The sequence below is a fragment of the Mesoplodon mirus genome (genome assembly GCF_964341445.2).
Source record: "Mesoplodon mirus genome assembly, chromosome: 17".
NCBI classification, from domain to species: Eukaryota; Metazoa; Chordata; class Mammalia; order Artiodactyla; family Ziphiidae; genus Mesoplodon; species Mesoplodon mirus.
In genome coordinates, this window is record NC_138993.1 from 1,333,784 (window position 1) to 1,351,864 (window position 18,081).

An 18,081-nucleotide genomic window follows, 5' to 3' on the forward strand; every position below is an offset into this window, starting at 1 on the left:
CATAGAAATCTGCACAGTACTTATCACTTCTAAGTGACTGTGTAGGTTCAACTGCACCGTCCTAGCATATATAGATATAAAAAGAAATAAAGAAAACATTGCATGGATAAACAACAAGGTCCTACTATATATAGCACAGGGAACTATATCCAATCTCCTGAGATAAACCATAATGGAAAAGAATATTTTAAAAAATGTATATATATATGTATAACTGAGTCACTTTGTTGTACAGCAGAAATTAGCACAACACTGTAATCAACTATACTTCAATTTTTTAAAAATGTGAAAAGAAAACACTGCAATTTGCGAGTGGTTTAATAAGAATTCTTACTTTCCTCTCCGTGGAAAGGGCATGCCAAGACATTTTGTGAGCCCTCAAAGTGAGCACAAATCTCAGTAGCAAAAGCATCCAGCTCCCTCTGCTGCCTGTTGGTTGAACTTGGAACTCAGAGAATCTGTGGTACCTTCTGGACTAAAACTCTGTATAGAATTCAGGATACATTATTACTGGAGTAGGCACAGGCGAGTCTATTCTGTATGTATATTCCAGAGTAAAGGAAATCAAACCACCAAACACATTTGCACAAGAGCATTTCTCTATATATTCTTACTATTATATTCAATAGTATCTCTGTTTTTGTTTCAGCTGTGATCATATAACCTCTTATTGTGAAGAAATGACTTGCAACATTTATTTATATCTATTTAGTACAAATTACATGGGCCACAAGAGAAACATGAAAAAAAAAATCTGCTCAACAAAATTCAGATGATCTCTGTAAGTTATTTGTGGAAGATCAGGGCAGAGTAGCCAAACCCCACCTATGGAGTTCTAAAGCCTCTAGGTGTGAATCCCCACTTATCCAAACAACTAGCCACTTCAACAGAAAATCCCCAAGCTGCTGAGATGATGCCCTGGGGCCACCTCTGCCTTGAACCGAAGCCTTCATCTTCAGTTCATCAGCTCTTTAAGGTCACAATTCTGGGGGAAAAACAACTAATTTAATTAGGAAGAAAACCTGCAGCTGTATTTAGGGCAACAATTTTATTTACTTTCCCTAGCTTTAAACTATTTTTCATTCCAAGTACTAAAGCCTTCTTGAAATCGCCAAGGTGGATTCTAGTTATTTCTCCTTAATTAAAGTAAATAATAATTTTAAAAATACTCATAGGGCTTCCCTGGTGGCGCAGTGGTAGAGAGTCCGCCTGCCGATGCAGGGGACACGGGTTTGTGCCCCGCTCTGGGAGGATCCCACATGCCGTGGAGCGGCTGGGCCCGTGAGCCATGGCCGCTGGGCCTGCGCGTCCGGAGCCTGTGCTCCGCAACGGGAGAGGCCACAACGGTGAGAGGCCCGCGTACCACAAAAAACAAACAAACAAACAAAAAAACTCATAGATCCACTCATAAAGTGCATTATCTTAGTTTCTATATTGTTCCTCTGTTTATACCTATATACCTAGTGTCTTTCACCTACATTATTTTACTAGTTTCTAAGGACCCCAGATTAATTGGAAAAGACAGGTTTATTTGGAAAAAGGAATGCTTTATATTTTTATACAACAATCACTCTTTGGGTAAAAAAAGTGAAGTGATCCAAGAAAAAGCACGCTCTATGGGAACAACCTTTTCTTGAAGTCCAGATCATAGCTGATGTGTGACTGTTTGGGACCCTGTGGGGCCCTCCCAGGCGAGACACACACACACACACACCACACACACCACCCACACCCACCCCCCCATCCCCGCTATGCCCTCCACCTGCCTCTTGTCTGTAGAGAAACCTTTGCCTCATAGGTCTTCCCCGAGTTCCAAAGAGTAAATTAATCAGAGAAGTGAGAAAATGCAGAAAGAAAGGAAAACAGTCAAGCAAGACAAAACGATAATAGTTTAGCCATTAAACAAAGTCAAGGACCTTTAGTTCCTCCTCCAGGGCTGTAGATCATATTCTGAGCCATGTTCTTTGAGCTCTTTTGCAGATACTGAAACCACCTCCGGGTGGGAGAAGTTAACTGCATGCTGCCCACAAGCACGGAGACCCCAGACCAATTGGAACCAGAAGGTTGAAGATGTTGCCTCCCAATTACCTCACCACCAACCAATGAGAAGAATGTCCATGAGCTGATCATGCCCTCCACAAGCCCCCTCCTTCCCCTGTCTTTAAAAGGCCTTCCCTGAAAGCCATCGGGGAGTTTGGGTCTTTTGAGCGTTGAGCTCCCTGTTCTTCTTGCTTGGTGCCTGCAATTAAACACGATAAACACTGCCCTTTCCTCACCACAACCTGGGGGCAGTGGATTGGCTTTACCACGCTGGGGCAAGCAGACCCAAGTTTGTTTTCGTAACACCTGTGCTGCAGGTTAGCTGTCTGGACTAAACCTGTCTGGACTAACTAGTAACATAATAAAAGGAAACCTACATGACTCTTCAGAACTCCACTCCTCACATGAACTCAGGGGGCTGCCAGCCAGTAAATGGAGGCCTCAGCAGTGCGAGACCAAAGCCCTTCCAGACCAACCAGGATGCGGAACAAGTTCTCACATGGAGAAGTGAAGGACAGTCAGCAAAGGTCAGTTGTGAACATCAGAAAACCTGGATAAGAAAATGTCACACAGCATCGATTTCTTCCTCAGACTTGGAAAAAAACAATCCCGTTACCAGAAAATCAAGCAGCAGAAGTGACTTCTGCAGTGCTCACAGTCACGGATTGTCAGAGACAAACGTTTTAAGGGTTTTTTGTTGTTGTTGTTGGGTTCTTTTTTTTTTTTTTTTTTTTTTTTTTGTGGTACACGGGCCTCTCACTGTTGTGGCCTCTCCCGCTACGGAGCACAGGCTCCGGACGCACAGGCTCAGCGGCCATGGCTCACGGGCCCAGCTGCTCCGCGGCATGTGGGATCTTCCCGGACCGGGGCACGAACCCGTGTCCCCTGCATCGGCAGGCGGACTCTCAACCGCTGCGCCACCAGGCAAGCCCTAAGGTTTCTTTTATGAGGTAGGGAGAGTCTTCTCTTTTTATTTTTTCTCAAATAACCATTTTAACCTAGAAGCTATGAGGGAAAAGCTCAGGATTCGTTTTCTGAGTCTAGCAGGTAAACATCTAATTTTAAAAAATGGATCTGACCTACTGAAGTTTAGAGGAGGAGAAGGTTCCAGTTAGCACGACTGGGTGTTTCAAAATAATTAACACATTAATGTTGTAGAGACACCTAGAAAGCGGTGACATTTCAAAAGCTTAAAGATGTTTACAAAGGTCATGGAAAGAATAAACATAAATGACCAAAAAAGATACAAAAAAGCATTTAACGAAACTAATATTCTAACAACTGCTATTTTTTCCTATCAAACTGACACGTATTTAAAGCTAATGCCCCGGGGCTTCCCTGGTGGCGCAGTGGTTGAGAGTCCGCCTGCCGATGCAGGGGACACGGGTTCGAGCCCTGGTCTGGGAAGATCCCATATGCCGCGGAGCGGTTAGGCCCGTGAGCCATGGCCGCTGAGCCTGCGCGTCCGGAGCCTGTGCTCCCCAACGGGAGAGGCCACAACAGTGAGAGGCCCACGTACCGCAAAAAAAAAAAAAAAAAGCTAATGCCCCGACTTTGCACAGAGGTAAGGCAGAGCAGGTCTGTGTCAGCTCAGCCCCTGAAGCCCTTAGTGGGGGTGGGGTGGGGGGATGTGGATTCAGGCGCTTTTGTGGCCTCATCTCTAGGATTAAGTTCGTTAAGAAACACAAAGTTTAGAACAGCGCTTGACACAAAGTAGAAGTTAAATAAATGTTAGCTGCTATCACGTGCATTAAATATCTCTAGGACGGACCAAAACCCAGCATCTGCGGTTGCCTGCGTGGGTGGGGTGGGATGCCCATGGCAGATTCCCAAACTTTCTCACTTCGTGGGTTCTTAGCATCTCTCTCAGGGCTTCTACGACAAAAGGACTGCCTAGTAGTTCGTTTATTAGGTAGTTCGTCCCAAACAGTTTAAGAAGTGTCTGTGTCCTAAAAACCTAGTAGCCATCTGGGGAAAAAATACAGTAAACTGAAAGAAAAATGCTATTTTAATTTCATTCTTAAGTAACCACCACTGCGAGTGGGACGTGTGTGCCTGTTGGGCACTGCACAACTCCTCAAATCCTGGCACAAGATCCGACGCTGCCGCCACCTTTGTTTCCCATTCCACAGTGACTTTCACCAGGAGCTTGCTTTTTATCAAGGCACCCGTAAAACCCCAGCTTTGCAAAGATGTATGTCATGGCGAGGAATGTAGTGTAGGTGCTGTGGAAACTGTGAGCCACCTTGGCTTGTAGGTAGAGTCTATCCAACCAGCATCACTGTCTCCCTGAGAATCTGAAACCCCCCTCGTTGCCCCTGTGGGTGGGCGGCACATGGGCACCTCGGCACACAGTTTGAGAACCACAGCGACACATCCTTTTATAACTTTCCAACCTGGGTGACTCAATCCATTGGAACAGCACATATTTACCTCCACCCTCACCTCCAAGAACTCTGTCCAAAATCAAACTACCGTCTCCCACTGGGTAGCCAGTCCCTTAGAGACATTTTGGGCAGATGCTTTGACTTTTGATGCACGCTGCATAAGTGCTTTGGTGCCTGAAGTGGGAGTCGAGGAAGTGTGCATCAGCCCCCTTTTTCCTCCTTCCTGGCACCTCTGACAGAGAAAGAAGTGTGTGGGAGACCGAGGGCTCCTCCTGTGACCCCCGTCACGTGCAGGTCGAGATCTGAAGCTCATAAAACTGTACAAAAGGTTGGGGACCCTCAGGTAGTAACACAGAAATGGCTCACACAGGTGAGGGGCCTGGAGCTGGAACCTGACTCCTCACGGTAAGTCCCCCGCTCCCACCGGTAACCCCCTTCCCTCGGGCTGACGCTGAGGGACCCGAGCCCTGCGGGTGGCCCTCCCCGCGCAGGGGCTGCACGGGGTCCCAGGCCGGCCACTGGAGGGGCCGGAGGGGTGAGGCCCCGTGTCCAGGCTGCTGCTCGCCCTGGGACCCGATCTCCCACGTACCTTCTCGAGCTGGCTGCCTGCGGTCCGCTGGTCACCCACGGCCCCGACTCCACCCAAGGGAGGGGTTGGCCCCGAGGCCAGCTGGGCGCTGCTCCCCTGCCCACCCTGAACCTTCACCTCTCCCCAGCTTTCCTTCTCCCACTGGGGGGACACAGGGTTCCCGACAGGCAACAGCTCTGGTTGAGCCGATGTCCGTCCAGTGAAGAAGTCTCTGCTGCCAGGAGTGAGAGGGTCTGGAGGGCTGACAGGTGGCACGTGGGCCGCCGCCCTGCACACCTCAGGAAGCCCGGGTGTCCCCAGGCTCCCGGAATGGAATGTGGAGATGTTAACAACCTCCGGCCAAGCCTTTGAGCCTGGAATGAAGGAAAAGCCCACAGGAAACATCACGTCGTACATTTATTCAAAACACAGAAATGAGGGACTTCCCTGGTGGTCCAGTGGGTAAGGCTCCGCGCTCCCAATGCAGGGGGCCCGGGTTCGATCCCTGGTCAGGGAACTAGATGTCGCATGCCGCAACTAAAGATACTGCATGCCGCAACTAAGACCCGGAACAGCCAAATAAATAACATAAATAAATGTTTTTAACTTAAAGACTAAGAGAACCTTCACAAACGGTATTAAGAGCTAACGCTCCCACGGGGTGTAAGTTAGCACACCCCTTCCAGAAAATCCACTTGGAAATGTCTAAAGGGTATAATGAGAGATGCAGAAAAGACTTGTGTACAAAGACATGCATTTTTTAAAAAGAAACTGTTTCTTTTCTATCAACCGTATTTCTGTTTCCTGTGGAAGAACAGCGTGAGACGCTCAGGCGGGGTGGCTTGAGCAGGGGAAGCAGCGCGCAGTCCCCAGCGGGGCACCGTGGGCAGGCGCACAAAGCGCCTGCCCCTCCAGACCAGACTGTGGCTTCGGGGGACTAGCACAAAGCACCCACCCAGGAGCTGGTGGAAGAGATGCACCCACCACACGGAGCCATCCTGGCTCAGGAGGAGAGAGGAACACATTTGGGGCGGGGGAGTGCTGAAGATTTGGGTTCTGGCCTTAAGGGGGCGTGTAAAGGTCGGCTGTGAAAGTAGAGAAACGGGCTTTTGCAGGGAGGGGACTCAACGTGGGACAGGCGGGGGAGGGGAGGGACCAACGGGAATCCGTGTCTCATCACCCAAGGCCTGGGACCCGGTCCAGGATACTTGTCCAGAAGGGGCACCACCGCCTTGACCGTGAGGGCAGAGTCAAGAAGCTGAGGGGCTTCACGCCGGGACCCATCCGGGCTGGAGGCCCTGCTTTCACCTCGCACGAGCCACCAGAGGAGACCGCCGGGGCCTCAGCCAGCCCCCCACAGCGACCCGAGGCAGGCAGTGCCCTCCCTTGCCACGGACTGCCCCGAAGACAGGCCTGGCCGGCCAGGGGCCTCCTACCCCCGCCCCGGGGCAGCCTGTTCAGACCGCCTCTCCCTCTGCACACAGCACCTCCCCAGGTGGGAACAAAGACAGGAAATCGGGACTGACACGTGGCCGCACGCGCAGACACCGAGTTCACCCCTGGGTCTGCCTTTCTGAGCAGGCTGGGCTCGTCGCCTTGCCTTAAAGAAACTGTCAGAAGCGTTACCACATCTTGGAGGAAGGAACGCGCCCCTGGGATAGTGAGTGCCGCACCAACTGCCCTGGCACTTGTGACGTCACCTTTACAAGTAGAACGTCATCATCTTCTCCACGCGCTACTGTCTTAGCTCAGTCTGGTCCTCAGGCAGCGTGGACAAACCTCGCAGACGGACAGATCCAGCACTTAAGTTCTACAGAGAACAATGCAGTCTTGCCCGAGATTTAGAAGCGAAATGCCAGACAACACTGCTGTTGGCAAAGCTGTACTACATCCTGCTAAACCAGTGGAGGGAGGACCCTCGTGTGCTGTGAAGTGTGAACTTCGTGGAACATCAGAGCGAAAAGTGCACTCAGAGCCTAGAGCCCAGCCCCCATGTCTACCTGCTTACAAGTAGGATGTAAAGGATCGCGCTTTCACTGTAGAAAATTCAGATATACAGAAAATATGAGTCCATCGATTCAGTGCTCGTCTCATCCAGGAACACCCTCACACGCACACACCCAGATAATATTTCATCTGCGCGGGCCGTGGCCAGTCGAGCTGTCACATAAAACTAACCACCACGGGGCTGTTTATCTTGAAGAATGCATGTCTCCTTTGAACAGAATCTTTGAGAAGGACACGAAGTCTGAAGCCTTGGCTGGGAGCACAGAGGTGACACGTGTTTGCTCTCCCAGGCAGGTCTCCCGTCCTCGGTTTCCTCAGCTGAACGGTGAACTGCCAGTATTTGCCATCTTTCAGGTTTGTGACAAATTTTATTTCTTTGTTTATTTATTTATTAAATTGTCTTCTCTTTATTTACTTATTTTTTTTACTTTTTGGCTGCGGCCTGTGGCATCTCAGTTCCCCAACCGGGGATCAAACCCACACCCCATGCATTGGAAGGCAAAGTCTTAACCACTGGACCACCAGGGAAGTCCCTCCCTGTGACAAATTTTAAATGAGGTCATAGGCATGAAAATACTTGTAAGCTGAAAAACATCATCCAGTGTAAACTGTTATTTTTGTGAGTGACCAACAAAAAGTACGCTCTTGTGATGGACAGTTCACTGTGAAGGCAGATGTGGAGACGTTTCCTGACACAAAAAGGGATCCGCAGTTAGGTTAATAGCTGAAGACTAGTTTTTCTATTTTGTGTAGATATTTAAGAAACTTTAAAAAAATTTCCATAAAAATCACTTCTCAGTGAATCACTTCTCAGCTGTACTCATTTACTAAAGCTGCTTTAGACTCCATCCCGTGCTCCCACGCCCCTGAATTGCAAATTTCTTACTACAAAAGAGAGCTTATTCTATAAACGCCCTTTCAGAATCATATGAGCTTGTTAAACACTGACTTTACAGAAATCCTTGGAGGCTTGAATAGCTTTAGAAATGACTTGGCTCTGTGCTGGCCCTTCACAGATGCACAGGCTGAGAAGGGGCAGTTGTGTGACTTACCCAGGGCAGCACAGTTTGATGACAGCAATCTAATGCTTTAAAAGATCATCAGTGCATCCCTTCCCTGCAGTGTATCCCTTCATCTTTACCAATAAAATCTCTGAAATAGACACTAGTATTAGCTCCATTTTACAGACAAGAAGACTGAGGCTCAGAGAGACTACGGTCATATTTAACAAGGGCGGCAGCCCTCCCTCAGACGCCAGCGTGGGAGGGGATCAACAGGTACTAATTTTCACTCATTTACTCAGCAGACACTTCAAGTGCTTCCTTGTGTGCCCAGCGGTGCTGGGTCCTAGCGACGCCTCCAGGGAGCCTCGGAGAAGCCTTAGCCCTAACAACACAGGTGTGGCTCCTGGGCCAGAGGCCCACTCCCTGGCTGGGCTAGACCACGGGTGCCTTGGGCGGGCAGGCCTTCACGGTGATGCCGGCAAGTGACCTGGTGTTCAGGGGACGTGGTAGATTTCCGGTGAAGGCCTGAAGGCAAGCACCTTTCAGGTAAAGGAAAGAGGCAAAGGAGGGCCGAGTGCACAGGGATTCATGCAGGAGTGGCTTCGGGTGGCTGCCAGGCGGGAGGCGAGAGGGGAACCGAGAGGGGAACCGGCCGGGCAGGAGCATCTAGAGTATCTGCATCACTTTGCAGATGCTTTTCATTTAATTCTCCCACTGGCACCGTTATCATTTTGTGTTCAGGAATTAAGGGCCCTGAGCCTCTGAGGTGTTTAGCAACTCTTCCAGGTTAGGAAAAGCACCCAAGGCCACACAGCTTCAGACCCACCAGGAACTGAAAGTCAAGTCCATCCGAAGCCAAAGCTTCCCACGATTCCATCCCCCACAGGCGAGAGGCCTGGGCTGGGCTGGCCAGGTTCTCCAGCACTGGACCACCTTGTCTTCGGGCAACGGAAATCATGGAAGGTGCTTCATCAGGGAGATGATTCGCTCAGACTGGGGCTGTTTCTGGAAGGCGGGCACCAGCAGCTCACGTCTGGGCAGTGGTCTCAAGGGCCCCAAGGGGGTGGGGGAGGGCTGGTCCTCCACAGCCTCCTCACGTCATTCCTTCTCACAGAAAAATGAGGACAAGGACATGCTCTGGGCTGGAAGCCGTGCCCGAGTCCAGAGCTGGCAAGTGTCCTGGGAGATGGGGCAGGACCTCACCCCAGCTCTGCCCTCAGTGTCCCTCCTGCTCCTGTCCTTGTTCGATGGTGACGGAACCAGTGCAGATTTGGTTGTTTTTTGTTTTGGGGGGTTTTTAAATTTATTTTTGGCTGCCTTGGGTCTTCGCTGCTGCATGCGGGCTTTCTCTAGCTGCAGCGAGTGGGGGCTACTCTTTGTTGTAGTGCGCGGGCTTCTCACTGCAGTGGCTTCTCTTGTTGCAGAGCATGGGCTCTAGGCGCATGGGCTTCAGTAGTTGTGGCACGTGGGCTCAGTAGTTGTGGTTGGCGGGCTCTAGAGCACAGGCTCAGTAGTTGTGGTGTACGGGCTTAGTTGCTCCGTGGCATGTGGGATCTTCCTGGACCAGGGCTCAAACCCATGTCCCCTGCATTGGCAGGTGGATTCTTAACCACTGCGCCACCAGGGAAGTCCCTGCAGATTTGGGTTTTCTCAGCAGGAAGCTGGTGGCTGCATTCCATGATTGTGGTTGATATTTTACTTTGTATTTGGGTAGACGAAAGTAAAAAACTGTTTGTGTCTAAGTACTAACGATTTACTAATATTGACTTTGTGTGCACTCCCAGGTGGGGTTTATTTTACAATGAGACTCCATGCTACTAGGAGATAAAGCTTAAGATCAAAGAGTTCCCAGGGAGAAAAGAAGTGGCCTTGGCTTACAGGCTGGCTTAGAATTCAGAGCACAGAAACTGAACGCCAGCATCTGGGCATGTGAAATCCCAGGAAGAAAAGGCCAGAAGACGGACCCCAGGGCCAGCCACTGCCCATGCCCAGTGCCCAGAGTGTGTGGCCTTCCCAGGCGGGCTCTACCTGTGCCTGCGAGATGCACCTTCTGGATCTGAGGAACACAGCATTGCCTGGCTCCGCGGCACAGAGACAAACAGCTGTGGCTGGTGCCCTGGCTCCTCTGGGCTCCTTTTTCGGAGGGTTGTTACCGTGTGGAGCAGTGTGTGATGGGGACGGGCCAGGGAGAACACAAATGACTGTCTCATAGGTCCTGCTCAGAAGGAACATATAGGTAAGCATATAGATAAAATACCACAAAAATACGAGTGCCTGCTATGTGCAAAAAGGCACAGGAAGGGCTTCCCTGGTGGCGCAGTGGTTGAGAGTCCGCCTGCCGATGCAGGGGACACGGGTTCGTGCCCCGGTCCGGGAAGATCCCACATGCCGCGGAGCGGCTGGGCCCATGAGCCATGGCCGCTGGGCCTGCGCGTCCGGAGCCTGTGCTCCGCAATGGGAAAGGCCACAGCAGTGAGAGGCCCGCGTACTGCAAAAAAAAAAAAAAAAAAAAAAGGCACAGGAAGTCAATGGAAGAGTAAGACATGTTCACTTTAGCAAAAATCACTAAACACAAAAATACTTTGACGTGGATCACAGACCAAATATAAACGCTAAAGCTAAAAAGCTTCTAGAAGAAAACACAGGAGAATTTCTTCACGATCTGGAGGAAGGAAACGATTTCTTAAATAGAATAGCAAAAGCACTAACAATAAGAGAAAAATAATGCATTTGGCTTCATCAAAATTAAAACCTGCTCTTTAAAAGACACCATTAAGGAAATGGGATAAAATATTCTCAATATGCAGGACTTGTATCCAGATTGCATCCTTGTAAAGCAGTGTCCTGAGTTTTCGTCTCGGCATGATGTAATTACTTCCCGTTATGGACGATGAGAATTTAGCTCCTTTTAAACCCTCTTCCCCTGATACCCAGGCATGCCCTTCCCATTCCCTTTTCTTCCTAATGCACGTTGTCAGACTTTTGGACGTTTGGTTAAGTCAATAATTAACATATTACTACGACTATGTAAACGCTATCCCCAAACGAACCATAGTATTCCTATAATCACTTTCACTTTTCCATACAACCTTTAGTTTTCCCTAGAATTAATAACTGGCTCATGTTTTCCATTTGCTTAGTTTTTTTTTTTATATCCTCAACCCAAACCCAATCCCAAACTGTTCCCCAAGTACCGAATCTCCTCTAAGGCAGGCGAAGGACCTCTTCCCGGCGAAGGCCACCCTAGACCCTCCGCTGGTCCTGAGCGAGCAGCCTGCCCCCCACCCCTGGGGCACAGCTGTCACTTGGGACCCCTTCAGCAGCTCCCACTGAGCCCCTTCGTCCTCCCCTTTGTCAGACCCGTTTCTTGGACCCCATGTCTGCTTCCAGCTTCCTGAGAAAGAGGATATGGGAGGAAAACATTCTGAATTCTTGAATATCTGAAATGTCTTTATTCTACCCTCATACTTGATTAATAGCTTGTCTGGGGATAGAGTTTAAGGTTGAAAACAATTATTTTCACAAAATTTGAAGGCCTTGTTCCATTACCCTCTAATGTCTAGAGCTGGTGTTACCTTCAAAGCCCTTCTGATTCTTGATCCTTTGTATATGAACTGTTTTATCTCTCCAAAGCTTGTAGCATTCTCTCTTTGTTCCAGACATTCTGGAATATCTGATGATGTACACTTGTATGGGTCTATTTCTACCCACTGTTCTGGGCATTTCAGCTCCATTCAATCTAAAAACATATCCTTTAGCTCTAGGTCATTTTCCTGAATTACTGAATTGAAGGTTTCCTCAACTCCATTAACATATTTTTCTTTTTCTGAAACTGCCACGGTTCAGATATGGACATGGACATATCTTCTAATTTCCTTACATTTCCCTTTTATTTTCCATTTCTTCATTTTTTGACTCTTTTTTTCTGGGGGAGTTCCTTGACTTTACTGTCCAAACTTTCCACGGACTTTAATTTTTGCTATCACTGTTAATTTTTCAAAGACCTCCCTCTTGTTCTCTGAATGTTCCTTTTAAATATATTCTTGGGCTTCCCTGGTGGCGCAGTGGTTGAGAGTCCACCTGCCAATGCAGGGGACACGGGTTCGTGCCCCGGTCCAGGAAGATCCCACATGCCGCGGAGCGGCTGGGCCCGTGAGCCATGCCCGCTGAGCCTGCGCGTCTGGAGCCTGTGCTCCGCAACGGGAGAGGCCACAACAGTGAGAGGGCCGTGTACCGCAAAAAAAAAAAATAATAATAAAAATAATAAATAAATATATTCTCTTCTTGTTTCGATGTTGCAACATCTTCTCTTATCTTGAAAATATCAGTGACAGTTTGTTGACGCTCTTCTTGTACAATCTCATTTGGGCTCATTTTTGTCTGCGTCGTCCATGTCAGCTTCACGTTACTCTTCAGAGGTTCCCGTCCGAGGGCTGGCCGTGGAAATGCTGGTGAGAAGCTGCCATGCAAGGTAATCCAGCCGGGCCCTCTACTTGGGGAACCCTGATATCAGTATCTTCCAGTCTTTTCCTCCTGGGCTGTTCAGAGGCCCCAGAGGAGACCACCCATCTCCGGCCCAGAGGATGACAAACCTGTTGCCGGTATTCCGAGAGCTGAGTGGGAGAAGAGGGCTGAAGGGTTCAGTATGCACGTACTCACTTCATAGCTCTGTCCCAAACCCTGCCTTGTAACCATAGCAACCCTCCAGCTTACCATCCTCAGAGAACACTTTCCTGGGCAGCCACGTGTCCGGCTGGAGCTGCGGAGACGACCTGGGTAACTTCTAAAGCAGACTTTCAACCAGTCCTCTTTATTCTAGTAAGAACATTCAAGATAGACTGCATTCTGAGCCACAAAACACACTTTTATACTTTCAAAAAATAGAAATCATAGCTCTCAGACCTCAGTGGAATTAAACCAGAAATCAATAACAGAAAGATGTCTGGAAAATGCCAGAATACTGGGAGATTAAGCAGCATGCTTCTAAATAACACATGGGTCAAAGAAGAAATCTCAAGAAAATTTTAAAATATTTTAAACTAAAAGAAAATGAAAATACAGCTTATCAAAATTTGTGGAATGTGGCAGAAGCAGTGACAAGAGGGAAATTTATAGTATTGAATGCGTATATGAGAAAAGAAGAAGAATATAAAATCAATAAACTAAACTTTCACCTTAGGAAACTAGAAAAAGAGCCATTAAATACAAAGTAAGCAGAAGAAAGTAAATGATAAAGACTTAAGAGAGCAGAAACCACTGACATTGAAAATAGGAAATCAGAAGAGAAAAATGAATAAACCCAAAAGCCAGTTCACTGAAAAGATCAATAAAATCAATAAGCTTCTAGCCAGACTTATTAACAAAAAAAGAGAGAAAACACAAATTGCTAATATCAGAAATGCAGGAGGGGATTATCACCAGCACATGAGCATTAAAAGGGTAAATCTGACAACCTAGATAAAATGGACCAGTTCTTTGAAACACAATAGCTGCCAAAACTCACACAAGAAGAAATAGATCAAAAAAAAAACAAACAAACAAGAAGAAGAAAAAGAAGAAACAGATAATCTGAATAGGCCTGTATCTACTAAGGAAATTACACCAATAATGAATAACCTTCCAAAACAGAAAGCACCAGGCCCACATGGGTTCACTGGTGAATTCTACCAAACACTAAAGAAGAAATCATACCAATTCTCTGTAATCTCTTCCAGAAGATAGAAGCCAAGGGAATATAACTTATTCTGTAAGGCCAGCATTACTCTAATACCCAAACCAGACAAAGATGTTACAAGAAAAGTACAGACCAATATCGCTCATGAACATAGATGCAAGATCCTCAACGAATATTAGCAAATCAAATCCAATAATGTATAAAAAGAATTATACACCACAACCAAGTGTGATTTATCCCATGTAAGAAAGGCTGGATCAACATTCAAATAAACAAACATAAATATAGTCAACTGATCTTTGACAAAGGAGAAAAGGCAAAGATTGTCTTTTCAACAAATGGTCCCTGAACACTTGGACATCCTCATGCAAAAAAGTGACTCTAGACACACATACCTTACACCCTTCACAAAAATTATTTTCACCAAAAATCATGGTCCTCAATGTAAAACAGAAAACTATAAAGCTCCTGGAGTATAACATAGGAGAAAACCTAGATGATCTTGGGTATGACAGTGACTTTTTTTTTTGGCTGAGCTGCACGGCATGTGGGATCTTAGTTCCCCGACCAGGGATCAAACCCACGTCCCCTGCATTGGAAGCTCAGCCTTAACCTGTGGACCGACAGGGAAGTACCAACGATGACATTTTAGATACAACACCAAACACACAATCCATGAAAGGAAGAATTGATTATCTGAGCTTCATTAAAATTAAAAACTTCTCTGTGAAAGACACTGTCAAGAGAATGAGATGATAAACCACAAACTGGGAGAAAATATTTGCTAACGACACATCTGATAAAGTACTGTTATTCAGAATATACAAAGAACTCTTAAAATTCAGCAGTAAGAAAACAAACAACCTGTCAAAAAATAGGCAAAAGATCTCAACAGAAACCTCACCAAAGAAGGGGTACAGATAGCAAGAAAGCACACAGAAACACATTCAGCATCACGTATCATCAGGGGAATGCAAGCAAATTCAAACGACCCACACTACACACCTATTAGAATGGCCCAAATCCCAAACCCTGACAACACCAAAAGCTGGCAAGGATGTGGAGCAACAGAACTCTCATTCACTGCTGGTGGGAATGCAAAATGGAAGAGCCACTGTGGCAGAGAGTTTGGCAGTTTCTTACAAAACTAAACACACTCCCACCATACAATCTAGCGACTGCACTCCTTAGTACTTACCCCAATGAGTCAAAAAGTATGTCCACACAAAAATCTGCACCTGGATGTTTATAAAAGTTTTAGTCATAATTGCCAAAACTGGGTAGCAAATAACATGTCCTTCAGTGGGTGAATGAATAAACTGTGGTCCATCCAGAAAATGGAATATAATTCAGTGCTAAAAAGGAATGAGCTGTCAGCCGTGAAAAGACCTGGAGGAACCTTAAGTGCATATGACTAAGTGAAAGAAGCCAATTTCAGAAGGTTACAGACTGTGTGATTCCATAGTTGTGGAAAAGCCAAAACTATGGAGACAGTAAAAAACCATCAGTGGTTTCCAGGAGTTACATGAGGGAGGGATGAACAGGTGGAGCACAGAGGGCTCGTAGGGCACCTACTCCATGTGAGACTCTAAGGTGGATACACGTCATTGTACATTTGTCCAAACCATAGCAAGTACGACACCAAGAGTGACCCCCTAATGCACACTGTGGACTCTGGGAGATGACGGCGTGTCAGTGTGGGCTCTCTGTCTGTAACAAAGCTACCACCTTGGGGGGGATGCTGACGGTGGGGGGAAGCTGTGTGTCTGGGGACGGGGTGGACAGGAACTCTCTGTACTTCTGCTCCATTTTGCTCTGAAAAATAAGTTTTGTTAATTTACAAATCTCTCTCCTGTCATGTCAATGGTGTCAGGGAAGTGGGAGGATGCAGATACCTCCAGAGGCCTGATCCGTAGCCAGCTGGGCCCGTACAACACACTGAGACAGAGGGTGAGGTGAAGAGCAGCAGGAGGAGCTGGTCCCCTCTGGTCCCGGGGAAACAGACAGAGCTCTCAGTGCAAACAGAAGGCACGGGAACAAGGCACTGAGTGAAGAGGGCCCGCAGTGGTCCATCTAAGGATCACAGACACGCTGGCAGGGCCAGATGCCGAGTAACCGGGGACCATTTTCAGGTAGCCGTCAAGCTGCAAGGAGGCTTCCTTCCACACCGTGGAAGATCCTTCCGGAGACGCAGCACATGGCCAAGTGGAAGCAGCGGGGCAGGGCTCTCGAGGGGGGGCGGTGTACAGGGAAGGCCCGTACCTGGGTGTGTGACCACCAGCAGGCACCAGCAGGCATGCCCTCCCTGCAAACACAAAAAGACCTCAGGCTCACAGCCACCAAAGCACACTCCCTGACCCCCGGAGGGGCTTCCAGTCAGTGGTCAGTGCTGAGCTTTTACACGAGAATGGACGGTAAGGACTGATGCTAGGTCAAGTACACATAATGGGCAGTCCAGAGACAGACCTTCAAAACTTTAGGGTCAGTTGATTTTTGGCAAGAGTGCCAAGTCAATGCAACGGGGAAAGAATGGTTAGTCGTTTCAAGAAATGGTTCTGGGACTCCTTGGTACTCATGCGCACACTAGTGAAATCACACCCCTCATCTCACTGCACAAAAATAAACTAAAAATGGATCACAGACCTAAATGAAGGGTTAAACTATAAAAGTCTTGGGAGAAAATACAGGAGTAAATTTTCATGGCCTTGGGTTAAGCAAAGTCTTCTCTGATAGGACACCCAAAGCAAAAACAACGAGAGAAAAAAATAGATAAATTGGACCTCAGCAAAATAGAAAATGGGGGGGCATCAAAGAACACCAAAAAGAAAAAATGAAATTGGTGAGGATGTGGAAAAATTAGAGTCATCATACATTGCTGGAGAGAATGTAAGATGGTGCACTTGTTCTGGAAACAGTCTGGCACCACCTCAGAAGGTTCCTAGCGTTGCCATTTGACCCAGTAAAGCCACTACTGGGCTTACACCCAAGAGAAATAAAGTATGTCCACACAAACACTTGCATATGAATGCTCAGAGCAGTACTATGCACAATAGCCGAAAGGCAGAAATAACTCTAACGTTCACTAACTGTTGGATAAATAGCAGAAATAAAATGGGATAAATCTACACAATGCAATACTATTTGACAATAAAAAGGAATGACATACTGACTGTGCTACCACATGGGTGAACCTTTCAAGTATGTGCCAAGTGAAAGAAGCCAGTCACCAAAGGCCACTTACTGTATGATTTCATCTATATGAAATGTCCAGAAGAGGCAAATCCGTAGAGGCAGAGGGTAGATCAGTGGTTGTCTGAGGAGTGCACTTGTGATGTTCATGAAGAATGGGAGTTAAGGCCGAAGGGAACCGGGCCGCTCTTGGGCGATAAACATGTTCTCAAGTTGATTGTGGTGATGCTTCTGCAAGTCTGTGAATATACTAAAAACTGTTGAATGATATACCTTAAGTGGGTGAGTTTTTGTACTTATGTGAATTATATCTCATTAAAGTTATTTACTTATTTATTTTTATTATTATTTTTTTCATTCAAGTTATTTAAAAGAAAAAAAGTCGGTCAGAGTCATTTAAGGAAAGCCTCCAACATGAATTTGGAGAAAGAGTAAAACAAAGAACAAGCAGCAAAAACATAATACAAAGGAGCCCAGAGGAAATACAGACAATTTGGAAGCAGAATTAAAAACCCTTGAAATGATCAGAGGGGTAACAAACACAAATACTGAAGACATAAAACCAGGACAGACTGATTGGAGAACAAGAATGAGCTCTTGGGAATTAAAAAGAGAATACCTTCGCCCCCAAAATTTAATATGAAATCTGTAAGATGAAGTCAATGAAATCTTCCAGAAAGTGGAATAAAAAAGACATGGATGACAGGAAATAAATATAAGAAATCAGAGAATCAGCTGAGGAGCTGGAGAATCTTTGGAGGGAATAAAGTTCAAAATAGTGCAAGAAGGGGCTTCCCTGGTGGTCCAGTGGGTAAGACTCGGCACTCCCAATACAGGGGGCCCAGGTTCAATCCCTGGTCGGTGAACTAGACCCTCCATGCATGCTGCAACTAAGACCCAGTGTAGCCAAAATAAATAAATAAATAAATATTTTAAAAAAATAATGCAAGAAAACTCCCCAGAGCCAAAGGGCACACATCTCTAGGTTGAAGCCTCAGTGTTCAGGACAATAAATGAAACCAATGGAGGAATATCGCCATGAAGTGTAGACCACAGGGTAGACAGAGATGATTCTAGAAGCTTCTAGAGAGAAAGGGTACTCAACAAGACTGTGAACCTGGGAAACAGAGGACTAATGCCTCCAAAATGCTGTGTGAATTTCATCCTAGAATCTTAGATTTATTTATAGTTTCAATAAAGTAGAAAAGGGAC